We start from the raw sequence: 27,759 nt of genomic DNA, 5'->3' as shown, positions 1-27,759 counted from the left end.
TGCCAAGCAATCACTTTTAAGAGGTAAGCTTTTGTTCATAACATTCTCTCTCTGTGCAAACATTTACATGTGCATTAATAGGTCCCAGGTATCTACTGCTTGCACCGAAGCACCCCGAAGAGTCAGGCGGGGCGCTGGTAGCTCGTGCAGGCAGTCTGCCCAGCTCTGGTGCCCAGAGCCCGGCTGCTGTGTTGGCTTGTTTGGTCATTGGTCTAGTTGAAGTGGAAGCAGACTAATATATCAATATCAAATCCTTCCTCTCAATACACATTATAGACATACTCAGAGATTACACAAATTTCATTCTAACTATCTTCCTCTAGTTTTTACACATATTACCCACACATATATGTATATTAGTGAACTTTCCTCTTTTTTCTTTTCCTCACGCGAGGACATTTTTCTATTTTTTATTCAGATAGAGTGGGAGGGAAAAAGAGGAAGAGAGAGAGAGAGAAAGAAACATTTATGTGAAAGGGACACATCGAATGGCTGCCACCCGCACAATCCAGCCAGGGCCGGGGACAAACTGCAACTGAGGTACATGCCCGTAGCGGGAACCGAACCTGGGACTCTCCAGACCACAGGCCGACGCTCTACCTGCTGAGCCAAACCGGCCAGGGCTATTGATGATTTTTTTTTTTTTTAATCCTCACCCAAGGACATTTTTCCACTTTTTGTTCAGATAGAGTGGGAGGGAGAGAGAACAAGAGAGAGAGAGAGAGAGAAACATGGACGTGAAAGGGACACATCGAGTGTCTGCCACCAGCATGACCAACTAGGGATGGGGACAAACTGCAGCCGAGGCACATGCCCTTAGCGGGAACCGAACCCGGGTCTCTCTGGACTGCAGGCCAACGCTCTCACCGCTGAGCCAAACCGCCAGGGCCCTTTCCTCTTTTTAATTACATTTTAATAGTCTCTTTCTCCCTACTTCCCCCCATTAATACTATCTCTACCTTGCCGACCTAAGATAACCCATGCTTATAACTGATGTGTTTCTTTCCACACTTTTTAAATTAATGATTTGTGTCATTTTCTGTTTAACAAAAATGAGATCATCCTTTACATCTTTTTTCAACTTTCCCTCCTTTATTCAAAAATTTGTCATTGAAACTTCAATCAAATTCATTGAGAAGGAGAGAGGGAGGAAGAGAGAGAAAGAGCGAAGTGTTTTTGTTTCCTTCCTCCTTCTCTGTCTCTACCTGTCAATTAATTAATTAATTTCCCTTCTATTCCTTTTATTTTTTTTTATTTTTTATTTTTCATCCTCACCCGAGGAAACTTTTCCATTTTTTGTTCAGGTAGAGTGGGAGGGAGAGAGAGGAACAGAGAGAGAGAGAGAAACATCGACGTGAAAGGGACACATCGAGTGGCTGCCACCCACACAACCAACCAGGGCCGGGGACAAACTGCAACCGAGGTACACGCCCTTAGCGGGAACCGAACCCGGGTCTCTCAGGACCACAGGCCGATGCTCTAACCGCTGAGCCAAACCGGCCAGGGCCCTTCTATTCCTTTTAAAATAAACTTTGTATTTTGAGATAATTATAGATTCATATGCAAGCACAATAAATAATATAGAGGTCCCATGTACCCTTTATCTAGTTTCCCCCAATGGCAACATCTCGCAAAACTAAGGTAAAATATTATGGCCAGGATGTTGACATTTATAGAGTAAAGACAAACTGTTTCATCACCGTAAGGATCATTCATGCCCTTTTTATAGCTACACGCATTTCTTTTCCACCCCCACCTCATTTTAACCCCTGGCAACTACTAATGTTTTTTCTCTTTTCTATGATTTTGTCCTTTTAAGAATGTTATATAGATGGAATCATACAGCGTGGGACCTTTCTGAATGTATTCTTTTCCCTCAGCATAGTTGTCTGGAGAGTCATCCAGGTTGTTTGTTATCAATAGTCCGGGTCCTTTTCTTGTTGATTTGTATTTCATAGTACTATGGGTTCCCTACAGTTTGCGTAATCATTCACCCAGTGAAGGTCATCTGGCTTGTTTCCAGTTTGGCTCTTTTGTGAATAAAGCTGCTATAACTATTTGTGTACAGGTTCTGTGTGGACATAAGTTTTACTTCTCTGGATAAATGCCCAGGACAATTGCTGGGTTGTATGTAGTTTCAAGTTTAGATTTTTTTTTATTTTTTATTAATTAATTTTTGTTACAGATGTTTCTCCTTTTTCCCCCACTGATTCCTCCCACCTCCTCCCTCCCTGCCCTGTCCCCAACTTTGTTGTCTATGTCCATTGTTCATGCGTACATGCATATAAGTTCTGTGGTTCATCTCTCCCCCACCACCCCCTCTTCTGGGGATTGTCAGTCTGTACCCCATTTCCACGTCTCTGGTACTACCCCATTCCTCAGACTGTTATGTTCATTATATTCCACAAATCAGTGAGATCATATGATACTTGTCTTTCTCTGTTTGGCTTGTTTCACTTAGGATGATACTTTCCAGGTCCCTGCCTGTTGTCTCAAAGGATAAGAGATCTTTCTTTTTTACAGCTGCGTAGTACTCCATTGTGTACATGTACCACAGCTTTTTTATCCATTCGTCTACTGATGGACACTTGGGCTGTTTCCAGATCTTACTATTGTAAATAGTGCTGCTACAAACATGGGGGTACATATATTCTTTCTAATTTGGTGTTTCAGGCTTCTTAGGGTATATTCCTAGAAGTGGGATCTCTGGGTCAAATGGAAGTTCAATTTTTAATTTTTTGAGGTAACACCATATTGTTTTCCATAGTGGCTGTACCAGTCTACATTCCCACCAGCAATGCACTAGGGTCCCCTTTTCTCCACACCCTCGCCAACACTTGTTGTTTGTTGATTTGTTGATGGCGGCCATTCTGACAGGTGTGAGGTGATACCTCATTGTTGTTTTAATTTGCATCTCTCTGATGATTAGTGATGTTGAGCATTTCTTCATATATCTCTTAGCCATTTGTATGTCCTGTTTGGGGAGGTGTCTATTTAGTTCCTCTGCCCATTTTTTAATTGGGTTCTTTGTCTTCCTTTTGTTGAGTTGTATGAGCACTCTATATATATTGGAAAATAACCCCTTATCTGATATATCATTGGCAATGATGTTCTCCCATACAGTGGGTAGCCTTTCCATTTTGATGATTGTATCTTTCGCTGTGCAGAAGCTTTTGAGTTTGATGTAGTTCCATGTGTTCATTTTCTCCTTTGTTTCTATTGCCTTAGGTGATGGATCAGTGAAAATTCTTCTGCATATGATGTCTGAAATTTTGTTGCCTACAATTTCTTTTAGGATTTTTATGGATTCATGAGTCACATTTAAGTCTTTTATCCATTTTGAGTTTATTCTTGTGTAGGGTGTAAGTTGATGGTCTAGTTCATTTTCTGCATGTAGCTGTCCAATTTTCCCAACACCATTTATTAAAGAGGCTGCCCTTACTCCACTATATGCTCTTGCCACCTTTGTCAAATATTAATTGAGCATATTGCCTTGGGTCCATTTCTGGGTTCTCTGTTCTGTTCCACTGGTCTATATGCCTGTTCTTGTGCCAGTACCAGACTTTACTCATGGTGCTCATGACCTTACACATGCTGTTGAGCTTCCTCAAGATCATGGCTCTGAATTCTAGTTCTGTTAACTTGCTTAACTACACCTCATTTATCTCATCTTCGGTAGAGGTCTCTTGTTCTTTCATTTGGCTTTTGTTTCTGTTTTTCACCATTTTGGCTGTCACAGTGGGCTTTGGAGTCTGCCAAATTTTCCCTGTGGGTGTTGGTGTTCTGCTGTTTGTGGCTCCCTCTCCTGGGTTTGGATGAGGCAGGGAGGACCGGCTTTAAACACCACTGTCAAGTCTTAACTTTCCTGGTTAGAGTTGCTAGAGGAGGGAATGATTGTTATCCTCTAGCTTTTTTGCCTGGAGGCTATTAGAAGTCACCTGAAGAAACTTGGTTTCTGAGTTGACTGAAAAACTCCCTCAGGTGCTCAGTGTAAGAGGATTTCCCAGGGGTGGGGGCAGATGCTGGTTGTTAATGGGCCTCAATTAGCATTTCAATGGCCACCTGTGGGGTTGAATCTCCAGAGAAGGGGCCGCTGCCTCTCCGCAGGGCCCTGGGAAGGAGTAAGATGACCACAGTCCTGTGTGGCTGCACTCAGCAAAAGCTCTGAGCTCCCTCCAAATCCTGAGTGTCCCCACACAGTTCCAGTCCAGTCTGCCCTCCCTCTGCCAGAGCCCAAGGTGAGTGGCTGCTGCCAATTTAGCCTCTTTCCGGGCTCCGCGTTGTGGAGCCGCCTGGGACTTTAACCCCAGGGTGCTACTTCCAGCCAAGGGCGGCTGAGGCTGTGGCGCTAGCTGAGGTCACAGGACCCAGCCAAGGGCGTAGCACCTAACCGAGGTGGCCGCAGGACCCAGCTGATGCAGCTGCTGATCCCAGCCAAGGCCACAGGACCCAGCAGAGGGTGCAGCTTCCAGCCGAGTCCCCTGGTCCCAGCCCAGTCCGCTGGTCCCAGCCCAGGCCGCTGTGGACCATGGGATCCCGGCCCCCTCTCGCATCCTCGCAAGCCTACCAGGGTTGAATCAGTGTCCCTGCTTATGTGGTCCCCCAAGCTGCCTTTCGGTTGCCCCTTCCTGACCATTTGTCTTTATTTTTGTTGTAATTCTAATTTGGTCCTGGAAGATGGTCTGTGTAGCTTCCATTCACTCTGCTGCCATTCTCTCTCAAATTTAGATTTTTAAAGAAACAACCAAAATGTTTTTGAGAGTGGCTGTTCTATTTCGCGTTCTCAGCAGCAATGTGTGTGTGATACAGTCGCTCTGCGTCCTCACTAGCATTTGGTGATGCCATTTTAAAAGCCATTTTGCTGGCTGGGTTGTGATATCTCTTTGTGGTTTAAATATGTATTTCTCTAATGGCTAATAATGTTGAAATTTTTTTGTTCTTATTTATCATCTGTATATATTCTTCAGTGAAATGTCTTTTCATGGTTTTATTTTTGCCATATCCTTTTTTTATTGTTGAGTTTTGAGAACTTTTTATGTATTCTAGATACCAGTCCTTTGTCAAATTATGTGTTTTGAAAAATATTTTCTCCCATTCTGTGGCTTTTCTTTTCATCCTTTCTACATGAGCATTGCAGGAGGATAAATTTATTTTTGAACTATTTTTCTTTATTGATTTTAGAGAGAAGAAGGGAGAGGGAGAGAGGGATAAAAACATCAGTGAGAGAGAACATCTATTGGCCGCCTCCTGCACTCCCCATATTGGGGATCAAGCCTACAATCTGGGCATGTGCCTGACCGGGAATTGAATCTGCAACCTGGTGCTGCCTGGGTGGATACTCAGTTGCTCAGCCATACTGGGGAGCAAGAAAAAATAATTTTAATTTTGATGAGGTTTGTAAATTTTAATAATCTTTTCAAGGAATTAACTCTTTGTTTTGTTGATCTTCTTTATTGTTTTTGTTTTCAGTTTTATCATTTGCTACTTTTATTTTTATATCTTTCCTTCTACTTATTTAGGGCTTAGTTTTTATCTTTTTTTTTTCCTTCAAGATTCTTGACATTTGATCTAAGATAATTAATTTGAGGTTTTTCCTCTTTTCTAATATATGTTTAATGCTATAAAATTTCCTGCTAGCTTTAGCTATATCCCACACAATTTGATACATTGAATTTTCATTTTTTATTCATTTAATATATTTCATTTAATATATTTTTTTCTTTTCCTTCAGACTTCCTCTTTGACCAATGGATTATTTAGAAGTGAATTATTTGGTTTCTGAATATTTGGAGATTTTCCTGTTAGTTGTCTGCTAATGATTTCTAGTTTGATTTCCTTGTAGTCAGAGAACAATTTTTAAATTTTTGAGGCGGTTTGTTTTATGATGCATCATACGATCTATCTTGGTGTATATCCCATGAACACTTGTAAAGAATGTGTTTTCTGTTTTTGTGTGGAGTGTTCTGTAAATGTCAATTATATTCTCTTAGTTGATGATGTTATTGAGTTCTTCCATAGCCATCTTGATTTTCTGTCCTGTTGCTCTTATCAGTGGTTAAGAAGGAGGTATTTAAGTCTCCAACTGTGGTTGTGGATTTGGTTCTTTTTCTCCTTTGTTAATCCTATTAGATTTTGCTTCATGTATGTTGAAGCTTTAAGGTACATATTTATTTTGTATTACTATGTCTTCTTGGTGAATTTACCCTTTTCTATTCATATAATTTCTCTATCTCTGGTAGTTTTTGTTTTTGCACTTTATTCTGTTTTATTTAATATTAATATATCTACTTTTGCTTTCTTTTGATTAATGTTTATATCTTTTTCATTCTTTCATTTTCTACCTGTCTGCGTCATTATATTTGAGGTGAGTTTCTGCCACTTTCTGTATTTTAATTGATATAGTCAGACCATTTAAATGGAATATAATTATTGTTATGTCTGGGCTTAATTCTTCCGTTTTATTTTTGTTTTCTGTTTATTCTCTCTTTTTTTTTCATTTCTGTTTCCTTCTTCCTGCCTTCATGTATATTTGAACTTTTTTTAGAATTCCATGTTTATTTATCTATAGTGCTTTGAAAAATAATTATTACCCAAGGATATGTTTATTGATTTGAGAGAGAGAGGGAGAGAGAGAGAAAGAAACATCAGTGTAAAAGAGAAAAATCAATCAGTTGCCTCCCTTACACCACCCCCCCAACCAGAGATCGAACCCATGATCTAGGTATATGCCCTAACCGAAAGCAACCCAGCAAGCTTTTTGGTGTATAGGACAATGATGCTCCAACCAACTGGGCCATCCAGCCAGGTTATCTATAGTGCTTTTTTTTTTCCTCCTTAATTGATTTTAGAGAGAGAGTAAGTGAGAGGGAGAGAGAGAGAAACATTGATGAGAGAGAACATCGATTGGCTGCCTCCTGCATGCCCCCCACTGGGGATTTGGCCCACAACCTGGGCATGTGCCCTGATGGGGAATCGAACTAGCGACCTCTTGTGCAGGGTTGATGCTCAAACGCTGAGCCACGTTGGCCAGACCCTATAGTGCTTTTGAGAGTATCTTTTTGTATAGCTTTTATTTTTAAAAATTTTTGTTTATTATTGAAAGTATTACAGATGTTCCCCTTTTTTCTCTATTGGCCCACTCCTGTGCCCCGCCCACCCCCCCCCCCCCCCGCCTTCACCACACTATTGTCTGTGTCTGTTGGTTATGCATCTAACCATATAAGTTGCTTTTGAATTGAAACAGGGACACTTTGGCTATTATGTTTTGAAACCCTACATCTTATTTTAACTGGCTTCTTCAGATACTGCTGTTGAGGAAGGAGGTGCAGAGCCTTCCTGCTTAGTGAAGGTAGAAGTCCAGGTCTCTCCCTTGGCGTTCATTGACACCTAGAGGGGGTTGCTCCTTGTTATGCCAGGAAGAGGTAGAATTTCTGGCTCTCCACTAGGCCTCTACTGATATCTCCTGTCTGGCAGGAGTGCTTTGTTACTGCTTCCACACGGTCCCCACTGACACCAGGGGGTAGGTGGGTGGCCGTCTTACTACTGTGGTGGTAAAAGTTCCTACTCTCCCCTTGGACCTCTTCTGATAGTAACCGAGGGAAGGGGAAGAGCCGCCTCATTGTTGTGAGGTGATGATGAAAGTTCAAGCTGTCTACTCTGCTCTCCAACTACACCCCTGGGAGGGAGTATTGGGTGTCTTGCTAAAGCCTGGTGAGCGTAGAAGTCTAGGCTCTCTACTTAGTCTTTGCTGATTTGTGAGGAGAAGGACCAGAGGTGTTTATTTTCCCCTGTGATATTTGCTATAATAGAAGAATTCTTTTCTTTTCTTTTTTTGTCTTTCATATTCCTTGGCTTGATAGAGTAGGCTTTTGTTGGGCTTAAAATTTTTTTTGGCCTATACCCAGTGGTATTTCCAGGTTACTAGCTTCTCCAGCAATCATTCTGAGATATGTAAAGGAAAAAGAAAAAGAAAAGAAAGGGAAATGGAAGAGAAGGAGAAGGGGAAGGGGAAACAGAAGGGAGGGGAGGGGAGGGGAGGGGAGGGGAGGGGAGGGGAGGGGAGGGGAGGGGAGGGGAGGGGAGAAGACCCAGGGACCTCACCACATTTAGGTCCTGAGGTCCCTGACTGGTCTGCTTTCTTTCTTCTATCTTTCCCAGGCTTCTTATATTTGTTTTCTGTATAATGTCTAGAGTTTTCAGTTGATTTAGTGGCAGAAATTAGGAAGTGTCTGTCTTACTCCATCTTTCAGGAAGCAGTTGTATTTGTTTATTCATTAATTATTAATAGTAGTATTGTCATTATTATTTTGTTCATCTTCACCTGAGGATTGATTTTTTTAGAGAGTGGAAGGGAAGGGGAGAGAGAGAGAGAGAAAACGAGAGATATGAGAGAGACACATCAATTGGTTGCCGCCTGCACATGCCCCAACTGGGGCTGGGGATTGAACCTACAACCCAGGTACATGCCCTTGACTGGGAATCAGATCCACAGCCCTTCAGGGCATGGGCTGATGCTTTAACCACTGAGCCATACCGGTCAAGGCTGTATTTATTTGTTTTTTACATTCTGCACAATATTCTTTGTTGTGAATCTGGCACGATTTACTGAACTATTTCTCTATTGGTAAGTATTGCCACTAAGAAAATTCTGCAACATTTCTATTGATACTTATATTCTAACACATTAGTGCCTTTATTTCTAAGGGATAGATTCCAAAGAGTGGGAATGTGAGATCAAAGGTCACATATATTTAAAATTATAATAGCTATTGTCAGATTACTTTATCAGTTTACATTTTCATCAGCAATATATTTTCAAACCGTTTTCCCCCTATCTTTACACATAATAGTTATTACACTTGAGTCATGAGTCTTTTTTCTCCATCAATTTGTAAAAACTCTTTGAGGTTACAGACCCTTTATCTGCTATCTGCCTATAAATCATTTTTCCAAAGGTATCAAATTGTTTATTAACCTTGCTTATGGTATCTTTTGTCATACATTTTTTTTTTGGTTTTTATACAGAAACAAGTGTTTATCATTTCTTCTATCAGTCCTATTATTATAGTAATCAACGTATGTCTACTTTGAAAATGTTTTCTCTGAGTATCTATATTACCCAATAACTAGTTATTCTAAGTAGGGCTTGGTCTGACTCAATTAAATCTAAAATCTTCAGTTGTTTAGTTTATTGAAACCACAGTCTCTCTCTGCTACAGGCAAGTATAACCTACAGTACTCACAGCTAGTTTTATTCCCCTTCATATTTATACTAATTATTTTAATTTCCTGTCTTATTTAATTTTCATTTTCTTTTTCTTTTTATTGAACTTATTGAGGTGACAATGGTTAGCAAAATTATACAGATTTCAGGTGCACAATTCCACAACATAGCATCTGTATTGTGTGTTTACCACTCAATGTCAAGTCTCCCTCCATAACCGTTTATACCTCCTCTACCCTCCTCCACCTCCCCCACTCCTGCCTGCCCCTGGCAATCACCACACTGTTATCCATGTCCATGAGTTTTTTCCTTGTTTCTTTTTTTCCGCTCAATCCCTCCATCTCCCACCCAGCCCCCAACCGCTCCCCTGACAACTGTCAGCCTGCCCTCTATTTATGAGTCTGTCTCTAATTTGCTTGTCAGTTCTTTTTGTTCATTAATCTTCACGTATGAGTGAAAACATATGGTACTTGTCTTTCTCTGATTGGCTTATTTCACTTAACATAATGCTCGCCAGGTCATCCATACTCTTTCAAAGAGTAAGATATTCTTCATTTTTATGGCCCAGTAGTATTCCATTGTGTAAATGTACCACAGCACATGAGGGTTCCTTTTTCTCTACATCCTCACCAACACTTACTGTTTGTTGGTTTATTCATGATAACCATTCTGACAGGTGTGAGGTGATATCTCATTGTGGTTTTCATTTGCATTTCTCTGATGATTAGTGACCCTGAGCATCTTTTCCTGCGTGTATTGGCCATCTGTATGTCCTCTCTGGGGAAGTGTCTATTCAGGTCCTTTGTTTATTTTTAAATTGGATTGTTTGTTTTTTTGGTGTTGCATTTTATAAGTTCTTCATATATTTTGGATATTAACCCCTTATCAGATATATCATTGGTAAATATGCTCTCCCATTCAGTGGGTTGTTTTTTAATTTTGTTGATTGTTTTCTTTGCTATGCAAAAACATTTTAGTTTGATGTAGTCCAATTTGTTTATTTTTTCTTTTGTTTCACTTGCCTGAAGAGATACATCAGAAAAAAATACTGCTACAGGAAATGTCTGAGATTTTGCTTCCTATGTTTCCCTCTAGGTTTTTATGGTTTCAAGTCTGACATTTAAATGTTTAATCTACTTTGAGTTTATTCTTGTGTATGGTGTAAGAACGTGGTCTAGTGTCATTTTTTTTGTACATATTTATCCAATTTTCCCAACACCATTATTGCATTTTCTAATAGCAGAAATTCTTGAGTACCTTATGATTTGGCTGAAATGGTTTAAATGTGTTCACTGTTTTAGAATAAGTGGCCTTTTTAAGTTTTGATAGTCTTCATCAAATTTTATTTTTTCTTATTTTATTTAGAATTACTATTTAATGGCTACATATTCTCATTTTATCAAATGACCTTTCATTTCTATTAATATATTAACTTCTTTTTTCTCTTTAGTTGCTTGGTTTTATAATTTTTATTTTTATTTATTTATTTATTTTATTAGTCCTCACCCGAGGACATTTTTTGATATTTTGTTCAGATAGAGTGGGAGGGAGAGAGAAAGAGAGAGAGAGAAACATCAAGTGGTTGCCACCCACACGACCCAACCAGGGCCAGGGACAAACTGCAACCGAGGTACATGCCCTTAGCCCAGGGCTATAATTTTTATTTTGTAATTTAAACCATCCTTGCACATCATTGGTCATATTATAGTTATTATTAGTCTAACATTAATAACATTCTTCTTTTAAAATAAATAATTTTCAACTTACTGAAAATTTGTAAAAATACTTCAAAAAACTTCTGTATACTCTTTGTCCAGATTTATCCACCATTTTGCCCCATTTGTTTTATTGTTTTTACTTTCTCTGGTTAAATCATTCTCTGTTTGTTTTTGCCAAACTAAGCAAATATATGATACTTTCTTACTTCATCTTTTGTTAGCATTTTATTTATGTTCTTTTACATTTTTCTTCTATCACTTAATAAATATATACTGGTGAACACTCCTAATCAGTGTCAGGATTCTTGGAGATTCTTGAAACTTTCTTTTTATAAATAGCTACATATCACTTCATGGTGTCTACAGACCATGATTTAACCAACCTATCTCCTATGTTTAGGACTTTAAGTAGTTTTGAACATTTTACAGATACATATATTACTGAACTTTTGCACATGCTTTTGGGGTGAGGGGTGGGGTTACCGCAAGCGTATGTAAAGGGTAAATGCCTATAACTGGTATTGCTTGGTGCAAATCTTTGTATCCATTTTGCATCCATGCTGGGAACCTGTGCAAGTGCTTCCTCCCCACAGCCTCGCCAGCTGAGTGTGATGGGCCGGTGACTGCCAGGCTGGTTAGTGAGAAGTGACACTTTGAATTCACATTGTTCTTATTATGAGTGAAGTTGAGCATCTTGTCATATGTACAGTGGCTCTTCTGTATTTTGTGTGCATTTGTGAATTGTTCATGTCTTTTTCCCATTTTTAGATCAAGTTTTGATCATTTTCTACTTTCAAGTTTTGAAAGTTTTCTACGCATTTGAGATATTAGTCATTTATCTGTAATATATTTTTCCAGTATTTTCTCCTTGTTTGTTATTTATTTTTGTCTTTGCTTATGGCGTTTCTGCTATACAAACATTTGTTTCGTTTGTGATACATTGCTTTGTTTGGGTTGAATTTACCCATCTTATTGCGTGTGGACTTTTGGTCAAAGTTAGAAATCTATTCTACACCCCTAGATTATAGAATATTTCACTCATGATTTTTTTCTAGTTCTTATGTGATTTCCTGTTTTCCTTTAACACAGGTATTATTTTAACATGTTTCTGAATATTTGACATTAGTTTTATATTCTTGTACCTTATTTCTAATTGGGATTAATTGAAATTTTCTGTATATTGTGCTATATTTAGTACAAAATTACTCTGGTTTCAAAAAATTAGGATTATTTCTAACTTTTTATGATAAAAATGTTTAAATAATATTGGAATGATCTAGTTTTATAATGAACAAGAACTTGGGAAATACCTACTCAAGTTTTCATTCTCTTGTATAGCAATTGGTACGTTTAACTTTTCATTTTTGTTTCGAATCACTTAGCAATTTTGATTTTTCTTAAAGAAATTATTCACTTCCTCAGTAATTGTTGCTATAAATCTGTATAGAAAGCGCTCTGCATTGCCAAGAGGGACCAGATGTACCTTCTCTATGGAATATTTATTATATTAAGAGAGACTGCTAGAATATTGTTTCTTAATATGACTCCAATTTATATCACAGTGCTCCAGTGTCATTTCTGTAAGATTCCACGTACGTGTATACAAACTGTGGTCTGACTTGTTTTGTTTTACACGGAGCCATATCCTTTTTCCTCAATAAAACCAGTGGTTTTGGTTTCATATAAGCACATTCTTTTTTTTTTTCTCGCACATTTATTATTTTTTATTTATTTTTGTTACAGATGTTTTTCCTGTTTCCGTAAGCACATCCTTAGTGTAAGGTTTGCCTATGGATTTTAGGATATATTAGAAATTCTAATTATAGTAACTAAAATTACTAATTATCTTAGGGTATCAAAGCACTTTTACGAAATCAAAAAATAATCTCAACAAACAAGGGCTGTTAATGTGCCTTTCTCTACTTCCCTCTTAGAGATCCAAATATACAAAAGTTTCAGGAAAATAATTAGTTTTATTAATCATCATTAGCATTTAGATTCAGAGAATATTCGCGCTGGAAAAAAGATTAGAGATAATTAGTTCAACCTTTCCACCCTGTAAACGAGGAAACGGAAACCATGGCTGGGAGGCCTGCCTGGTCTCCGTCACACAGAGGTGGTGAGTGGAGGGGCTGGACCATGAGCGGTGTCCTCTCTGCCAGTGCTCTTGCTCAGTGACCCTCCATGCATCAAGGAAAGGACTCACATGTTGGCTTTAGTGCAAATTTTTCCAGACTTCTTTCAGCCAAAGTGAGTGAGTGCATCCAAAAGAGACGGTCCTGCTCGAAAGAGAGCTCACGCTTGGAAATTCAGAGTTAAGCTTTTTAATGAAGTCATTTCTTCAGGATCCCATGGGTAAAGCTTACTTGCCCCCTAGAAGCCTAGTAGAAGAAACAGACCTGTTGATCCTTGGCCTTTATTCCGATTCTCATTGTTACCCTTTTCCACTGGCAATTTCCCCTGAAGACTTCAGAGTCCTTTGAGGACCTCCAATGAGACTCTGTACTTACAAACAGCATGGAGGTCACTATCACTTGGCTGACAAAATTTTGCCAATAATCAAATGATGGATGCATGCACCTGTTGTTCTAGTGAAACCTGAAGACAGCCTGAAACGAAGCAGACCATACAGATGGTGCTCTCAGTAACATGAGACCCACAGAATGGCCTGAGCCATTTGCCAGGGGCCTTGTACATCAACAGAAGCAGTGCAAAATGCACAATTGAACCATAGTTTCAGAGCACCAACGAGGCTGTCAGCTGCCTCCCGATTTAAAGAATGACAAGAATAATCAAAATGACAGTTCTTCATCCGACACTCATAAAGATCGTGCTTTTTTAGTTTAAAAGATTTTCTTTTCAAATAATCCTATCTCCGTCTCCACCTGCTGAAATCAGGTGCTCTCTCCACTTGACTTTGAGTAGGAGACTCTTCACCTCCCTTGTGTTTTTGAGAGTCTCTGTCAGCCCTGTTGTTGCTAAAATGCCTGCCGGCAGCCTGCCAGGATGCAGGTCCTTAGAGGGTCAGACGGAAAGTCACCAGCAGAAATGCACTGGGGCGAGGGGCAGGGGGCTCTGGGGAGTGGACAGTGTGCCGAAATCCCAGTTTAAAGCAGAATCTGCAGTGAACCAGTGAAATAAGAAAGGAAATGGGCAAAGGGGTAATGGAGGGTGGAAACGCCTCTGCCGGCCAGCTGTCCTGTCCATGCATTTTACTCTGGAGAAGGGGACTTGTTCCCATCGACAGGAGCTTACTGAGCTAGGGAACTGTCTAAATTTTATTAAGAAGCTGAGACTGTTTATTAATGTAAATTACTTTTCATAAAATAAATTATATAATAAATCTTGTTATGTCCTGCCATTTTGAAGAATTCCAATATGTTGGGTCAGATGTTACCATGAAATAGATGAAGTCGTAAGAACAGCAAGTTGAAGAGCTTGTCTCTTCAAAAACGTCGTCAGACACTGACAGTCGGCTAGGCATTGAGAACTCAGAGCAGCTGGAGTTGCGGAGGCATGGGTAGGAAGAACTGTGAAATTTCTGGAAGTTGTAAAGAAAGTGAAAGTCTTTCTTTAGCTGATCACAGAGTGTCCTGCTGATGTTTGGGTTGGACTGGGCGATGCCACCTCCTTGCAGTCCCCTGTCGAGCACAGACTGCGGTGGCTCTTTGCCAGAGGACGGAAGTGTCCATGTGAACCCAGGAGCTGGACTTGGGCATGTGAGCCTCCAGTGCGCCACCCTGTTTGGGAGGCCAGCTGAGAAGAGAAAGGGAAATGATTTTGTTGAAAGAATCTAGTTCTTTCAGTACACGCAGACAGTTTAACCAGCCCTCCCAAGGCGGCCCCTTCCGTGGCGGAAGGCTCTCTTCCATGCAGAGGGGGCAGGAAGGCAGGCATTCTGAGTGGGTGCCCAGATGGCGCAGCCAGTGGCAAGTCCTTCCTCCTTACAGAGAGTCTGGGGTAGGAGATAACGCAGAAGGCTGAGCACGGTTACAGCCTTGGCCTTCCACTGGAAATGCACGTCGCCTTCTGACTCCCTGGGGATGGTATTCCAACCAGGCATGCGGCCTCCATTGCACGCTACCTGCCTCTGTGCTCACAGAGAACCTTGTGAAGAAGAGGGTGTACAGTACCTGCTCTTCCCCATCTGCTCCCTGCTTCTACTTCCACTCATGTGACCATTAACATCTCTCGTGGTACCAATAAAATGGAGGTGTTAGATTATCTTAGATGTTCAATAAATCACCTGACAACTACCCACCCTAGTCATTGACCAGAAGCTTATCCCTGTAATGAAGAGACACACTGAGTTATTGATTTTTATTAGGCTTGCATTAAGCACTTAGCAGAAGACAGCAATAAATTAGTAATCACCTCAGTGTTTTTCAAGTTCACCTGAAGGGGCACATCAGAGGAAGTCTGAGATGCTACATCAAATGTACACTCCGTGGTCAAGGACACTGAACAGGGAAGAGAAGAGAAAGTGAGGCGAAATGAGAAACATGGGCAAGATTAGATTATAAGGAGGATGTGCTGGGCAAGGCTGGCTCTACCGGCTGGCATTTATACATTTATCAATGTATATATTATACATTTGTGTATAGCATAAAGGGAAGCTGAATTCCAGAGTGTCCTTTTTTCTTGGTAAGGTATTTGCACTTCCAGTTAAGACTGGTACATATAAATGACTAAATCGTATTCCCAGAACGGTGTTAGTATGTCCTGATCTGCCATGCTCTGAAACAAATTTGATTCTGTTTAGGTCAGGAACGTATTACTATTGCTGGTGGAAAGAGGGTTCTTGCATGGAGTCACAGGAAAAGCATTTCAGGGACCCATGCACGGTAGGGTGAGGTGTAGTGGTGAGATTTATGGGAGCCGGAGTAAACCCAAGGGCTGTCCCTAGGTGCCCAGGGTCTCATCCATGACCAGGTGGCCTAGCCCTGTCCTACTGTGTAAGAAGGTCAGCCTTGTCTTCACCAAACCCAGAAGAAGGGCCAGGGTCCAGAGATATTGTGCCATTACCCAGCATCGGGAGGGCATCCAAAGCTTTCATAGTTCACGCCAATACTCAGTCCCGCTCAGTCTCTGCCCCCATCTGGCCAGCTCAGTGTCTGTGCCCATCTGGCTCGCTCAGCCTCTGTGCCCGGCTGCACCCCAGCTGGCACTGTGCTGCTGTACCCTGGCCCGCGCTTTGGAGCCAGGCCAAGCTTGGGCCTGTGTGGCTGCCAGGGCCGCAGGGCTGCAAGGGAGAGAGAATGTGCCAAACAGGCCAAGGACGGGCAAAGGGGAGGAGACTTTGTTAAGTGCTGATTACAGTACCTTGGGCTTGGGAAGGGGTAAGCTTTCTTTCAAACTAACCAATCTCTTTTGTGACCCTTGGCGGGCTTGTGCTGGGTCCCCCACATCCAATCTGGTCCTTTTCCCAGGCTAGGTACTTCCTCTTTTGGGAGCCATTGGGCTCTACTGAGCACGTGCTTACTCCTCCCCCTCGACAGCCTTGGCTCCCACTGCGCATGCGCTCAGCGCAGGCCTTTCCCCTGTATTGTTTATTCCTCCTCCCCGTCGTCCTGGCCGCCCGGCTGGTTCGTGCTCCCTACAGGGGCACAGGGGGGTCAAGCCCATCGGCGAGATTCAGCGTCCCCTAGGCTGTCTGCAGCTGGAACTTCCAGACTTTAGCCTGATGAAGGGTCACTTGCAGGCGCCATCGGGCCCAGGCGTCTAGCCGCCTTCGCTTCTGTCAGCTCCGAGCTGCCTGTGCAGACTCTGGGATCACTTCCGGTGCCGTGCGGGAGCACCCGCAGGGGACCCCAGGCCGCGGGGACACCCACAGGGGACGCCAGGCCGGGAGCACCCGCAGGGGACGCCAGGCCGCGGGGACACCCGCAGGGGACGCCAGGCCCCGGGAGCACCCGCAGGGGACCCCAGGCCCCGGGAGCACCCGCAGGGGACCCCAGGCCCCGGGAGCACCCGCAGGGGACCCCAGGCCCCGGGAGCACCCGCAGGGGACGCCAGGCCCCGGGAGCACCCGCAGGGGACGCCAGGCCCCGGGAGCACCCGCAGGGGACGCCAGGCCCCGGGAGCACCCGCAGGGGACGCCAGGCCCCGGGAGCACCCGCAGGGGACCCCAGGCCGCGGGGACACCCGCAGGGGGACGCCAGGCCCCGGGAGCACCCGCAGGGGACCCCAGGCCGCGGGAGCACCCGCAGGGGACCCCAGGCCGCGGGAACACCCGCAGGGGACGCCAGGCCGCGGGGACACCCGCAGGGGACCCCAGGCCCCGGGAACACCCGCAGGGGACGCCAGGCCGCGGGGACACCCGCAGGGGGACGCCAGGCCGCGGGGACACCCGCAGGGGGATGCCAGGCCGCGGGAGCACCCGCAGGGGGACGCCAGGCCCCAGGCCGCGGGGACACCCGCAGGGGACCCCAGGCCGCGGGGACACCCGCAGGGGGACGCCAGGCCCCAGGCCGCGGGGACACCCGCAGGGGGACACGCACTGCGTGGGTTGGGCTGTATCTGTCCTTTTCACCCTCTGCTCTGTAAGATCTGTGATTCACAGTACAGCCTGTCACGGGGGAAGGACATGATGATGCATCATGCAAAAAAGAAAACTTGCTGTCTTTTTTCTCGCGTTTGTAATTTAAGGGACATTTTCGTTATTACGCACTCGCAGCCGAGTGGGTAAGAGCGCCCAGTGCGGCGCCACAGAGCTTTCCCTGGGGGCTCCATCACAGCTGCAGGGGGCCCGAGGTGAATTACTTGACATGTCTGTGCCATCACGTCGTTGTACAGCCAGTCTCTGGGAATCTTACATCTTGGAAAACCCTCTACCTGTTAAGCACAACCCCCTTTTCTCTCCCCCAGCTCCTGCCAGCCACCGCTCCGCTTGCTTTCTGACTTAACTCTAGATACTTCAGATGAATCGTATTGTACTGTGTTTATTATTTTTATTTCACTTAACATAATGTCCCGAAAGTTCATCTGTGTTGTGCCATGTCTCACAATTTTCTTTGTTTTTAAGGCTGAATATATGTACCACATTTTGTTTATCCATTCATCTATTGCTGGACACTTAGGTTTCGTCCACCTGCTCTATTTTCAGGTAGCTAAAATCTTACGACACAAAGGTATGACAACATATACCCTTGGAACAAAGTTGATATTATGCTTTCTTTAAACTTAACAATTAAGCTATTTCCCGGAGATAAATGATCTGACCATGGCTTTGCCTTTCTCTTCATCATGTGAATATACTTAACGGTACTGAACTGTACACTTAGAAATGGTTAAGATGATAAATTCCCTGTTATATACAATTTACCCCAATTGAAAATTTAAAAATAAAAGTAAAAAATAATAATGCAGATTCTGTGAGAACAGGGTAAGATTAGAGGGGCAGTGACTTTATTGTAGCTTTAATGCTATTGTTAACAACAGATTTTTCTCTGGTGACTGTGCTCTGCAAGAAGAATCGCCACCTGCCACCAGGCAGTTAGGCAGGGTTCCAGCCCCAGACGCAAGGCGTCTCTGTGAAGCTGCTGGCTGTGACTGGAGCACTCACGGAGAAGATAGCCAGGCTCATTTCAGCCCAGAGGTAAGGACGTCAAGGCCCGTGGGGGATGTGTGTCGTCTTTCGAAAATACCTGCTGCTGTGGAAAGCATAATTTCCATCTGAAATAATACTTTTAAATGGTGTTCTTCACATAATGGTTAAGTTTTTTCCAACCGTTATTGCTCAGAGAAAGGCTCTCTCGATAGGAAGAAGTGCTAAAATAAAAACAAGTGAAAGTGTAAAAAGCCCAGGCGTGTCTGTGCACATGTTTCATTTCCGCTGGTGTCCTGTCCTCAGGGTGTGAAGCCTTCTCCTCCCTGACTGAGTGGCATTTAGCCTGACTGCCTGGCAGAGCTCCTGGCTTCCCTGTGGGGTGTGGTGTTGGGGGGACGACTAGGAACATTGCCGGCCGTGAAGAGAGCCTGGGAACAGGCCTCATGGGTGGACTTGCAGGACGCCTACCCGATGGAGAGCCCCTCACTGCTCAGAGTTGGAATGTGCACATTCAAAGGCCACGTGCCCACAGCAGGAAGTTATTCCCTCCTGTGTGTTGTTGGAGAATGCTTTAAAGGGGCTGCAAGTACAGTGGGAGCTGTTTTTTGAAAGAATATGGTAGTAACGTTGCCTTCACTCAGCCTAAGTTCTGTGATTTCCGTGCAGTGACTGGTGTAGGCAGTTGATCCTCATTATTCGTCATCTGTGAATTGACCTACTTGCTGTGATTTTACTGTAACGCCAAAGTCGACGCTCAGGCCACTGTGTGGTCATTCGTGGGCATGCACAGCACACTGGTACGTGTCCCCAGCTGAGGCTGGACATGGTGATGTCTGTGTTCCTGTTTCATTTCTCGTGCTATAAACAAGTGGCTTTTTCATGGCTTATTTAATGCCGCATTTTCACATTTTGGTGCTTTTGTTGGTGCTTTGCTGTTTAAAATGGCCCCCAAACATAGTGTGGAATTGCTGCCTCGTGTCCCTAAGAACAAGAAGGCTGTGCAATGCCCAGTGCAGACAACAGGTGAGTTAGGGAAGCTGATTCAGGCGTGAGTTATTGTGCTGTTGGTGATGAGTTCAGGTTAATGAATCAACAGGAGAGCTTAAATAAGGTGTCTTTAAACAGAACAACACAGACAGAAAAATTACGTATTGATTGATTAACAAAAAGGTGATGACCAGAGGCTGGCAGGAACCTAACCCGATTTCCCCTTGAAGCAGTGGATCAGTGTTCACTAACTCAGTGTTCACAGCAGCGTTGTAGGCCGCAGCTCCCATGCGCAGTGAGTGTTACCAGAGTAGGTGTGCAGTTGTGAGTACATGAAACACAGTTTATTCTTGTATTATTATTTATTGTATTATTTTTTATACAAACAACTTGTAAACATAGTTTTAACCCACCCTTATTTTAAAAACTCTTTCTGAATAAGACTTATGTTCCATAATATCTAAAATAACAGTGTTTTTAAGCAAAGTATTTTTTAGGCTATGTCAATGTCATACATGTTTACATATATCAAATTACAGTCTCAGAAAGTCTTTGTTAGCCTTAAATAGTATTTTGATCTGTTTATATATGTGTTGGTAAACAAGCAACTATCTAGAGTAGTAGAGTATGGATTTTCTCATTATATGGATTTGGGTTTTCCCTTTTACTAGTACTAGATGGACAAATCATTTAGCCTGTTTAAATTCAATTTTCTCATCTGCATAAAGGAATAATATTATTTATTTTATAAGACTTTTATGAGTTGCCCTGGCCAGTTTGGCTCAGCGGTTGGAGCGTCGGCCCATGGACCAGAGAGTCCTGGGTTCTGTTCCCGCTAAGGGCACGAACCTCGGTTGCAGTTTGTCTCCGCCCTGGTTGGGGTCGTGTGGGTGGCAGCCACTCAATGTGTGTCTCTCACTCTCTCTTCCCTCTTCTCTCCCTCCCGCTCTATCTGAAGATGAATACAGTAATGTCCTCGGGTGAGGATAAAATAAATAAATTAAAAAAAAACTTTTATGCCCTGGCCGGTTTGGCTCAGCGGTTAGAGCGTCAGCCTGCAGTCCACAGAGACCTGGGTTCAGTTCCCACTAAGGGCATGTACCTTGGCTGCAGTTTGTCCCCGGCCCTGGTTGGGTCGTGTGGGTGGCGGCCACTCGATGTGTCCCTTTCACATCGATGTTTCTCTCTCTTCCTCTCTCTCCTTCCCGCTCTATCTGAGTAAAAAATGGAAAAAAAAAAAAAATGTCCTCGGGTGAGGATTAAAAAAAAAACTTCTATGACTCTTAAATAAGATGCACAAAAAATAATAAGCACACTTCCCTGCAGAAAGCATAGCAATGTTCAATACGTGTTAGTTGTTGTTGTTGTTATTTGAGCCAGATAAAATGCATGATATGGGAGAAAAGTTGTCTCTGAAGTGTTCAGTATAGAGTTTGTGATCAGGATATGTGAGGTAACAGAGTAAGCACAATCATGGTGAGATAAAAATTAGAAGTTCTTTTGAGATGTTATCTATTGTTTAGCAAGCTAGCTGAAGTGGGCTGTGCTGACACCTTTGCGTTTATCATTAACTCAACAAATATTTGTTATGCACACAGAACTAAGGAACTGGAAGGCTGTCATACTTAATACTTTTATCCAGTTTCTAAATCCAGCCTGTCAACAAGTGCATTACAAGGGGGATCATGATGCCAGAATGTGGAAATGACAGAGCCCTCGACAGTTCTGAGCACAGACCCCGTCCTCTCTGTCCTGTGCGTCTCTCTCCGAGTTCTCGGGGTGGTGTCCTGAGCACAGCGAGCGCTTGTCGGGTCCGCGGGCGGCTCGCCTGAGCCAGCACCTGTGCACGGGGCTGGGGATGATGGTGCGAAGGCGGGCACTTCAGGTACCCATGCGGCCCTGTAGATGGCTGTCACGATATTGGTGACTGTGTCCCCGTGCTGTAATCTTCACATCTGTGGCCGTTCGTTAATACCAGTTTGTGCTTCTGAGTCTTCAGAGGAGGTAGGATTGTGTGTCCTGCTGGTGGGGAGGTGAGGAGTTGTCGGAATTTCTCTGAAGCAAATGCAGCTTGAACCAGTCCCAGAAGCGATGCTGACACCCCTCCCCTCAGCAGGGTGAGCATTTTCTTCTCGTATTTCTGACTAATGAGAGAGGAACTTATACACAAGCCTTGCTATTTCACAAAGTGTTCAGTTCTCACTCGGTGCTCACATTTGTTGTTTTTGTAGCCCTGGATCTTACTTTGTTTAGAGTGACTTGTTCGTAGTCATGCCTTTAGGCAGCTTAAGGGACATATCTCAGATTCTCTCTCTGGATCACTACTAGTCCATGTCACCACCCATGCGTTCTCCACATCACAAAGACTGATTCCTGGATGAAAGCAGTGTGCCATTTCTGTTCACAGCCCCGGTTTCTTCCATCCTCTCCCCCCTCTCTCTCTCTCTCTCTCTCTCTCTCTCTCTCATAACAGGAACATTTTACTTTGATTGTCCTTGTTTGTGGGAAAACACATCCTTTTTGGACGCCTGCCTTTAGAAAAAGACTTTAAAAGGAAATAATACAGTTGAGAAAAGATTTATATCAGCAGTTATCCAGTTTCTTTTTTGTCCTCTTTGAATCTGCTACTTATCAAGATGTCCTTTGCTGTACTGTAGCTCCTTCATCTGTATTCCACAAGCCATTGAGACATCCTTCCCACTGTGCATGAAAACAGATCTCATTATTATCTATTTCAGCTATGCAGAACCAATGATCATCAGATTCTTTTGTGTATCACTGCTCATCCATGGTACTAGCTATTAAACTAATTAAAGACGAAAGTTTGCTTATGACTCAAGAAGTTTGAAGAGAAACATGCAATAGAATGCTTCTATTAATAGACTAATAGAAGAATACAAAAAAGAAAAAGGACGAAAGTTGGTATGATTTTCTTATCCACACAGCAAATGGAGGTTAATGGGTGTCTTAGTTTCCTTTATGATGTATTTTCTATGTTCATGAATTCTAAAAGTGTAGAGTAGAAAATAATAGTTGGTATCCTACAGTTGGTGCCCAGCTGGGCCAAAGCTTTACTGATGGACAGTGACCTTAAGCAAGATGACTGCACAGCAGTAGTGCTGTGTAATGATGTCATGTTGAGGCACACACTTGGAGTTATGTCTAGGTTCAGCCTCTTATTAATGACATACTTTATCACAAAACCTTTATTTCTGATCTATTGAATGTCTTTCAAAAAATGTCCCATGAAATCTATGAGTTAATGAAAGATAAATCCTCTTAAGTATATAGCATCACAATACTTTTTAATACGAGCATAAATATTCATGATGAAAAAGTTTTTAGAACAGCATATTCTCTAGCTTAATTGTCATATATTCTTTCGGCCTCTGCCAAAATTATCCTTAAAACTATCAGTTTGGAAAACCTACAATTCCCGCACAACCATTTTAAATCTAAACACAAACAAAATTTGCCATTATTATAAATGGGTTTAAACAAAGTGTTTTTCTCTTGAACTATTACAGTACACAATGAAGCAACCCACAAGTCTTTATTTAAGGGAATCCAATTACAATGATTTTAAAAGTTATTTCATTTAGTAGGTAGTGATTGCTGTCTTGAGAGCTGAAGTTTTTATGCTGTGCTCCCTGCCCTAATATTATCAGAGCAGAGGACCGCTACAGCTTGTTTCTAAAGCAAACTGTGAAAGATCACTGGTTTCAAATACTCATTTCTACATTTTTCTGGTGTCATTGCTGTCGTGGTGGTGACTGTAAACGCCTTCTGTGCAAAATGTTGCAGGAGGACATGTACAATTTAATTACAAGGATATTGTCCACCCTCTAGCTGTATATAATTTACTATCCTTAAAAGTCTCTAATGTTTACTTAGTTTATGAAAACATGAACTTCTTTGTACTGTAACATATCACAGATCTGCCAAAAAGTCTGTCATTTGATATTGCAATTTAATATTTTTATTTAAAACTTGAAGAAGTCACAACTTCCACCAAATTTTGGGTGTTACAAAGGTGGGAAAGATAACAGATATAAAAGATGAGGGAGTCATGATTCACAAAAACGTTTTTTGCATGACAAAGAATCCTTACTTCTAAATGGTTATCAGTACATTAAGTAATAACATGTAACAAGTTCTTGAATTCCATCATCTAGCAGTTTTGATGGAGAGACCCTAGAAGCAATGCAGACAGTTGCACTAGCAAACGTCCTTCTACGCCTCAGCCAGAAAGCACTGTTAAGCCAGTTGCTGCTTTACCAGCTCACAGACAGCTGTTTGCTGTCTGTTCATAGATGACGGTCCTCTCCTTCAAACCCTTCGGGAAAACAATCCCTTTCTTTCTTAAAAATGTGTTTTGTGTTTGCTACATCTAAGGAAGGAAAAGTCAGTAGTGATGTATGTATTGCTTGAGCTAAAAGGAAGGTGAAAAGAGACCATGTACACCCATTACATTTCTAAGAACTATGAGGTAAGAAGATGAAAGTTTTGGGTAAGCTCTAAGTTTTTACAAGGAAACTAGATTTGCTCTGATCTAAAAAGGACCTGCTGTATAATGTACAGAAATAATTTAGTGCCTTTTCAGAAGTGTAGGTCAAGTTTTTCAATATGTTCGTCTTCCCTGGAGGCATCTGACAAGCCAACCCATGCAAAGGCGCTTCCTTCGTCTTCCCTCGTCTCCTTATGTGGCAGTTTTCATGGATTCCGGCTGGATGTCCCAGCAAAGGCCAAGAGGCTATGAAGGGCTTCATCCCTGTTCTGCTGGAAGTTCGGGATCCCAGAGCTGCAGTCCCGGGGCCTCGAACTCACTGCAGGTGGTACTTCCCGCCTGGGCTCCCTGGCCCGCTGCAGCTCGGCTCTCCCCTGCCTTCCTCAGACCCCTTCCCGGGGGCCTGCTTCCCGGCCTGCAGCAGCTGCTGGATGCCCGGCGCTGTCTGGCCGTGTCAGCGTCGATTCACATGATCTTGATGATGAAGTAACTGGCCTTAAACCAGCAAGATGAAATTCAATAGGGATAATATAAAACTATAAGAGCCATCAGTGGGACTTGATCGCCATAAAACATAATTAAATTAACCCTAAAGATTCTACCTAAAAACTACTAGAACTGATAAATTAATTTAATTAAGTAGCAGGATACAAAATAAATATCCAGAAATCAGTTGTATTTCTTTTTTTTATCCTCACCCGAGGACATTTTTTAATTTTTTGTTCAGATAGAGCAGGAGGAAGAAAAAGAGAGAAACATCGACGTGAAAGGGACACATCGAGTGGTTGCCATCCGCACGACCCAACCAGGGCCGGGGACAAACTGCAACCGAGGTACGTGCCCTTAGCAGGACCCGAACCCGGGTCTCTCCGGACTGCAGGCCAATGCTTTAACTGCTGAGCCAAACCGGCCAAGGCTCAGTTGTATTTTTATGTGCAAATAATAAACTATCAAAAAGGGAAACTAAGAAAACAGTTCCATTAACAAGTCCATAAAAAATACATACCTAGGAATAGATTTAACCAAGGATGTAAAACACCTGTACTCAGAAAATTATAAAACACTGAAGAAAGAAATTGAAGAAGATACAAGATACAAATAAATGGAAGCAAAACAGAACACATATATCCATGTTCATGGATAGGAAGAGTTAACATCATTAAAATTTCCATACTACTCCAACCAATCTGTAGATTTACGGTAATTCCCATTAAGACACTAAAGATGTATTTCACAGAACTAGAATAAATATTCCAAAAATTTATGTAGAAACACAAAAGATCCCAGATAGCAACAGCAATCTTGAGAAAGAAGAACAAAGTGGGAGGAATCACACTACCTGATATCAAACTATGCTACAAGGCCATAGTAACCAAAACAGCAAGGTACTGACATAAAAACAGACATGTAGGTCAATGGAATGGAAAAGATATCCCAGAAGTAAATACATACATTTGTAGTCAATTAATATTTGACAAAAGAAGCAAAAACATACAATGGGATAAAGATAGTCTATTCGGTAAATGGTGTTAGGAAAATCAGACAGATACGTGCAAAAAAATGAAACAAAATACCTTCTTACACCATACCCAAGAATAAACTCAAAATGGATTAAACATTTATATGTAAGACTCAAACCATAAAATTCTGAGAAGAAAAAATAGGCCATTGGACATTTCTCATATAACTCTTCAAACAAGGGAAACAAAAGAAAACAAATGAACAAGTGGACTACATCAATCTAAAAATTTTTGCATGGCAAAGAAAACCATCAACAAAATGATAACCTATTAAAAGGGAGAGCATACTCGCCAATGATACATTTGTTAAGGGGTTACTATGCAAAATTTATAAAGAATTCATATAACTCAATACCAAAAAAACAATCCGATTAAGAAATGAGCAAAGGACCTGAATAGATACTTTTCCAAAGAGGACATACAGATGGCCAATAGACATATCAAAAGATGCTCAATGTCACTTACCTTCAGAGAAATGCAAATTAAAACTATAATGAGATACCACCCACACCTGTCATAATGGCTATCATCAATAAATCAACAAACAAGTGTTGGTGAGGAAACCCTCATGTACTTTTGGTGGGAATGCAGATTGGTGCAGCCACTGTGGAAAGTAGTATGGAGTTTCCTCAAAAACTTTAAAATAGAACTGCCTATGACTCAGTGATTCCACTTCTAGGACTATATTTGAAGAAACCCAAAACACTAATTCAAAAGAATATATGCACCCCTATGATCATTGCAGTGTTATTTACAATAGCCAAGATTTGGAAGCAGCCCAAGTGCCCATCAATAGATCAGTGGATAAGAAAGCTGTAGTACATTTACACAATGGAATACTACTTGGCCACAAAAATAAGGAAATCTTACCTTTTTCGACAACATGGATAGACCTGGAGATTATTATACTATGTGAAGTAAGCCATTCAGAGAAAGACAAATACCATATGATTTCACTTATATCTGGAATCTAATGAACAAAATAAACTAACAAACAAGATAGAAACAGACTCATAGATATGGAGAACAGACTGACAGATGTCAGAGGGGAGGGAGTTGGGGGCTGGGTGAATAAGGTGAATGGATTAAGTAAAAGCAAAAACAAAAATAAAAAAATTGCACAGACATCAACAACAGTATGGTGATTACCAGAAGGAGGAGGAGGTCGGGGGAGGTAGAAGAAGGTAAAGGGGGGATACATGGTGACAGAAGGAGATTTGACTTTGGGCGTGAACACAAAATAACATATAGTTGATGTATTATAGAATCGCACACTTGACACCTATATAAATTTATGAATTAACGTCACCCCAATACATTCAATAAAATTTTTTTTAAAGATAATCAAATATTGTATTGGATTGTATTTGTTCAGGTTTCCCAAAAACTTTACACCAAGATGAAATTAACTTGCAAGGGTTGAGGAAAATGCCATGAGGAAAACCGGAGCGGGCGCTGGGAAAGGCTGAGAGAGCCGTCCATCTGTGAAGCAGGTGTTACTCCTGGGGAAGGAAAGAAGGGGCAAGGCCGGCTGCAGGTGTTCTTGGTTTCCACAGAGTCAGAGGGAAGTTTGTCCAGGCCAGTAGGGTGTCCCTCAGCCAAGGCAGCCTCCGGATGAGTCCTGCGGCTCCTGGGAACAGATGTCTGAGTAAGCCTGCCTGGGAGGCTGGGAGCAGCCCTGGGAGCGTGGTTCAGGGACAGCTGAGGCCGGCGTTTCAGCGTGGAGCTGGGGCCCTTCGGCAGAGCAGCTCCCTGTCGGTGGGAGTCTGCAAGGCATTCTCCAGCCTGTGGGCAGGCAAGGGCCTGAGTAACTTGGCTTTCCAAAACTCTAGGTTTTGCTTTAAAATATTATAAAAATATTTTAAAAGAAGTAACTCAAAACCATGCAAATCTGAGACCCTGAAAATGTAATCTTGTTTTAGGATTTCTAGTTCCAGAACAGATACTGTTCATGGAATAGATTTTTAAGAAAAAAAGAATTAAATTCTGTTCTTTGGCCTTTGAGGTGTGTGTGTGTGTGTGTGTGTGTGTGTGTGTGTGTGTGTGTGTGAGAAAGAGAGAGAGAGAGAGAGAGAGAGAGAGAGAGAGAGAGAGAGAAGAGAGAGAGAATGCCTTTTAACACGTTCCTTCTATTTCAAGTATCTACAGCCATTATTCTCTCTTGATGCTTAAACTGTCAACTCTTGAGGTTGACCTGGAACACTTTTAAGGTTGGTTCTGGGTCATTTTGACATACCACATTAATCTTATTTTTT

This window comes from Molossus molossus, unplaced genomic scaffold (genome assembly GCF_014108415.1).
Source record: "Molossus molossus isolate mMolMol1 unplaced genomic scaffold, mMolMol1.p scaffold_m16_p_9, whole genome shotgun sequence".
NCBI lineage: Eukaryota > Metazoa > Chordata > Mammalia > Chiroptera > Molossidae > Molossus > Molossus molossus.
Note: the sequence above shows the minus strand (reverse complement) of the source record.